Source organism: Haliaeetus leucocephalus, unplaced genomic scaffold (genome assembly GCF_000737465.1).
Source record: "Haliaeetus leucocephalus isolate CR32 unplaced genomic scaffold, Haliaeetus_leucocephalus-4.0 Scaffold173, whole genome shotgun sequence".
NCBI lineage: Eukaryota > Metazoa > Chordata > Aves > Accipitriformes > Accipitridae > Haliaeetus > Haliaeetus leucocephalus.
In genome coordinates, this window is record NW_010972609.1 from 7,256,776 (window position 1) to 7,262,775 (window position 6,000).

The following is a 6,000-nucleotide window of genomic DNA, read 5'->3' on the forward strand; positions in this document are numbered from 1 at the left end:
ATGTTTTTCTTGGCAATTTTGCACATTAAATAAAATATGTCTTAAAATCGATGTTGCTACTTATTGGTTATTCCTGCCGTGTCCTTTTGATGAGATCAGCTGCTTCAAAGCATAAGCATGTTTTTCCCTTGGTGCTGCCAGGCTCCTGGGTTCTGTAGGGGTCCCGCTGCTCATGCTCTCAAGGCAGAGCCTGGCAAAAGACAGGGAAGGAGTTTTAAGAACTCCACAAGTTAAAAACCGTGTATTTCAGCAGGGGCGTTCCCTCTGAAGAAAGGTATTTGCTTACCTTACGGAGGTGAGCAGGACAGTAACCAGCAAGCCCGTGGGTTCTGAGGACATCTTGTGATCCTGTCTTTCCTTTGTGAATTTTTGTTCTCACCTTAATATCCTCTATGCCTTCCCCTATTATTCAGTCAGTTACTGTGGTTTTTATTGGTATTTACTCAGGCCTAAGTTTCCTGCTGTCAGTCTGACGTGACATTAAAAGAAAAAGGAAAATGCAGGTATGTGCTTTTTGACAGTACTGCTTTTGTGTAATTTGTGATGCAGGAAATTTGGAATAACAAGTTCTTTTACTACAAGGAACACATCTAACCCCTTCCTCTCTCTCTTTGTAGTTTCAGCGAAAAAAAGAGGCAGGAAAGGATCTTACCAAAATAGAGGATAAATTAACTTCCTAGTGTACATATCCCTACTAAAGTTCTGGACAGATGGTATATTTAAGATACAGTTATACATATATATGTTGTAACTGTGAGTGCTTAAATTGCCTCAAGGGGTTGTTCTGACTTCTCTCAAGGTATAGCAAAATCTCAGCCTACCTTGCAAATGTATGTTTTTAGTGTGTAACATTAAACAAGTGACTAGTGTTATTAGTAATTATGTATTTCCTTAGAAAGGCCAAATGCACCACTTACTTATCGACTGCTTTCTGATTAGCACCTCTTATGGCACCTCTTTGATTCAGTATCTAGGTGTCAGTGATGTTAAGAAACACTGCCTCCCAAACAAACAAAAGAGGACAAGTTTCCTAGAGTTAAGTGCTGCTCTTGATTTTCCCTACTTCATGTTGAGGTACTAGCTCTGAATTTCGTCATACAGCATTCACTGCTGAAAACAGAAAAATAATTTTATGAGAGCTTAGTGCTTTTGGATTTCCTCTGTAATCTGTCCCTGAGCTAATTAAGGCAGCTTTATTTGAAGATTAATTTACATTCTAATGATCCATTGTAATAAGGCTGAGTATCTATTTGGAGAATTTTAATGTAGCAAACTCTAAAATAAAGCAATCTGAAATTTGATGGACCCAACTGTTTGGTATAAAATGCCTTCTTGTTTCAAATGGCTTTGTATCTATTTCTTTCCCACCATAAAGCAGCCAAGGCCGCTTCAGGTTTTGGAACTGAAAGACCTGAGGGCACTCCTTGGGGAGCACACGAGTATCACTGGGGGGGTAGACAGGGCTCTTTCAGCAAGACAGCTGTCATTGCTCAGCCCTCCGGTTGGCTGAGAAGATGTGACATTGCTTTTTGAGAAGCCTATGTTAAGATTTGGGAAAGGGAGCAACCTACTGACATTTTGAGATCTCTGCCCGTGTATCAAAATCATAGCCTAATGTTTCTTTCTTGAATGCAGTGGGGATAGATTTGTTGAGTCACACGGCAGGTATATGAAAGAGATCTGAGCTGTGCCAGCATCTAATTATCAAGTTTAGCCTTCCTTATGCAGTCTAAGAGAACAGAAACAATTAAAAAAAAAGACACATGCTCTATGAATAAAAAAACTGCAGTAAGAATGCTCATTCTATTTTGTTCAATATATGTTTAGTTTTTACAAAGGAAACAATAACTAGATCAGTTTTCAGATGAACCCATAAGCCTACAGAGACAGGAGGAAACTACTGTAAGTAAGAAGGTCAGGTGGAAACAGAGAAGAAAAATACAGGTAAATAAAGCGTTCATGGACAAACGAGAATCAACATAAGTGCCGTTATGTTTAACTGGTTGTTTGTCCAGGCTATTAATACAAGTTTATTACTCTCTCGCCAAATTCATGCACAGGAATGTGTTAGTATTTCCAACTGAAAGTACAATCAGTGATTCTTTCCTGGCAGAAATATTTCATTGTATGTCCCATGTTTCCCCTAGAGTCTCTAAGTTACTTTTGTAGGTGCTACTTTACACACAGAAGGCCAAATTGGCTTTCCAGTGAAGATAGCCACCATCCTTTAATGATCTTCTTGGAGTGCCGAGATGCTTCAGTGAAAGGGCTTTGACCAAAGCATCCTGATAGCAGAGTGCCGTGGCTGACGCTGGCCAAGGAAAACCATTCTGTCTTGTTCTGGCATGCGAACCAAATGATTTTTTTCAGTAGATGTGTGTCCCCAGGCAACTTAAATTGAGATTACATATAAACTGAAGTTATTCCCTGCATTATTACCTGGTAATTAAACATGAAGTGTTGCTTTATCATAAAGGCCATATGACAAAGTGAACAACAGATGGAAAAAGATTTAAACTGCATGCTGGGAAAAGTAGCTCTGTTTAAGCCAAGAAAACCTGAGTGAATAATAGCTGATGAGAGCTGGACGCCAAGTGGAAGAGTTGGTACAAGGTATGGGGAAGTTAGGAAGCAGGGATCATACGTAATGGAAATCCTTGTAGGCCCTTGCAATAACCATGGAAAACTTAGACTGGTTTCGGAGTGAAATTATTCTGGAGATTTGGGAAAATGAAGATAGTTCCTCTGCTACCTAACTTGATTTAAAAGCTCTTACTTCTGCACAAAGCCTTTGAAGGCCCCTGTATATTGGCCCTTTTTGTCCTGTCCGAGTTTGTCTTCTGGTATTTATTTTTGGCACTAATACAGTTCCCATTGTCATAGTAATTAATAATTTCAGTATCTGTTCATGGGTTTAGCCTCAAAACTCTCAGAGACTTTTTATCCTCATTCTGCACGGGAGCTGTAAAACACTGAAACCCAGCTTTCTGAGGTATTTCGGTAGTTATTTGGTTCTTTAGGCACCTAGATCTATCTTTTGTATATTTACTGCCTCAGCCTCCAAGACGTGGTTGGAAAGAGAGATAAATCATCGGTGGTTACGTGAGCATTTCCCGACCGGGTGTAAAAATACCAAAGCCCACTTTGGAAGTTACTTGTGCTGTGCTGTCTGGAGTAAAATAGCTTAAAAGATGCCAACTAGTGAAACAGAACTGTTTAGCCAGAAGCACAATGTCATTAATTAGGCTCTAAAGAGCTAAGCAGCAATTAAATGGTGCCAAGGTGGGCTTAAAGAGTGGATTTAAGCCAGCTGAAGAGGGAGGGTGTTTATATTGGAGGGAACGATGGATTTGGAGGGTGAAGGGGGGAGCTCGCGGCAGCTACTCTTGACCCGCGTACGCCTGCCCCTGGCCTTACCACCCGCCACCCAGCCCTGCTCAGGCTTTGTTTCATTAAAAAGCGTATTGATTAGCAGATAAAAACCGTGAATCGCCATATCGGTGGAGACGCCCGGCTGACAGTGGCAATTGCGGATGGTAAGATTCTGTTTAAGATCTCCTAGCTGCTCTGATAAAATGTGATTATTATAGTTTGCTGATTGACAAATGGGAGTTATCAGCTAGGTATTTTTTTAATATAAACTCTGTGTAGGGTAGATCAACATCTGGCTGGAAAGATTAAGATAGTAAAAGAGTAAATGCGGTAATAAGCAGTGACAGGAGATAAAATTTTGATACCGTATTGTGTTAAAATGCTTCACAGTTGAGCAACTTGACCACAGTTTAAAAAAAAAAAAAAAAAGATTAAAATATTACTGTCTTTAAAAAAAAAGCTGCGTGCCAAAATATGATAGCTTCAGGGTTGGTAACTTTATTATTTCATGCTGCCACCTACTGCTCTTGAATTAGAACAGGAAAAAAAAATTGGTGTCTTTTTATCAGTCTGATGAGCTTATTTACTACTTTGTTAGGTTACTCTCGATGCTATATATGGCATTACTTTTTTAATGGCAGATGTTCTCCAGATCTTCAATCTGTCATCGCCGCCTCTGTCCATTTTTTCTCAGGAAAGGACATGCGTTCCAAACATACAGATGTTGTCACTCCAAAAACTGCCACAGGCTTTAGCCTAAGTGCTATTAGTCCTAAAATAATAGTAAAATGTTAGTTGTTAGTTAGTCAATGTTATACAACTATTCTGTTAAAAACTAACTCAAGCCATAACTTCTGTAATTTCACTAAAGACAATAAAAGAATACACTGTGATTGTTTGTAACAAAGATTTTTTTTTATGCTGAAGTGAAAGTCATTTTCAAAAGTTTGCTTAGAAGCATAGGACTTCTGACAATATCTACTTACTCTCAGTTGCACTTACTTAATGTACTTAGAAGTAAAACAAAACCACTCCCGTATTTTGTATTGGAATTACTGCGTTTCCCTGCTACATCTATCTTGAACATCATCAGTGGACTGCTAGGAATCCGGACATCCGGACAGTGTTAATTTCTTAGTGTTTTTGAAGAAAATATTATCCATCCTGTTTGCCTATAGTAGTCGGAGAAAAAATGTTAAAATACTACATAGTAGTGTTATCAGTAACTAGTATTAGACAAATAATACACCAAAAAAGTGAACAAGAAAATATACTGTATTTTTTAATTTGGTAGAAGAATAGCATATAATAAGTAGAAAAATAATATCGAAGATCCATTAAAATACTCTATGGTAATATAGTGACAGAATATCCAGCTGAAATAATCCTCATCCTGTTGGTGGTTATTTCTTCAGCTTCTGCCTTGCTTTCATGCCTTGTATCTTTTCTTCTTTCAGTGCCTTCAGAAGTTTATCTAAACAGGAATGAAACATAACTTGCCATTAATTTTGTCATTAATACTTTACAGTACTTCTAAGAAAATCAAATAATGTGTTAAGCAAACTAGTAATATTCCTTACAATTTCTTGTCTAGCAAATATCTGAAAACCAAAGTTTCTCACATGTATTGAAGATAATAGCTATTAAAATGGAGAAAGGTCTGTATTGCTATAACAAAGGAAAGAAACCTATTAATTTCCTGTTCCGAAGAGTAAATGTATGCAAACCACCTATCACAATTTCTTTAGGACCTTCCTTTGAATGTGTATATCTGATGGACATTTTTTCTGTGTTCTTGTAACCTCTGCACTCCTGAAAGTTTCCTGACTGGCAGCCAGTGGCCTTGAAGGAAATGGTGAGCATCACATCCTTACTAATTGTTGGCCTCCCTACTGGAACTCTCAGTAATCACTATCTGCTGACCTATTTTATTTCCTGTATTTCCTTCATGGCCAGCAGGTTTTAAAATTAAAACGCCAAAGTTATTTCACTTTTTTTTTTTTTTCTGACGCCCCCAGCTATCTGGGGTCATCGGTCGCCTTTATTTTACATCGATTCACAGCCGCAGATCTCATTAGTAGTGGATCCATTTTGCACGTACAAACTCCCTCTGATTTCGGCGGCGTCTCAGTTGTTTTTTTGCTAACGCTTCATGACTTTGGGGGTTCTGTTCCTTTGTGCAGAGGTAACCACAGCTGTAGTTTTGAGCCTCCTTTAATCCGGGCCCTCGGCCGGCTGCCCCTGACCAGTGTCGGGGGCAGAGGACACCCTTTGCCCCCCGCACCCTACGTGCTCCCCCGGGCACCTGCGGCCCGGAGCGATGCGGTGCGGGGCCCCAAACCCGGGGAGCCTCACAGCCCGTTGCTCGACGGCCCCGGGCCTCTGCCCTGCCCCGGGGGGGGGACACCCACACTGCTGGGCGTCGAAGCCGTCGCCGACGAGCGCCGAGAGCTCCAGCTCCTTGAGGCGGATGCCCAGCTCGCAGATCTCGCCCTCCAGCTGCGGCTGCTCCCCGGGCCGCCTCTCCGCCGCGCCGCCCTCCTCGGCACCCGCCGCCGGGCAGAAGAAGCGCAGCGGTTCGTAGGCGACGGGCGCCAGCCCCGCGGCCCAGCGGGGAGCCCCGGCGGC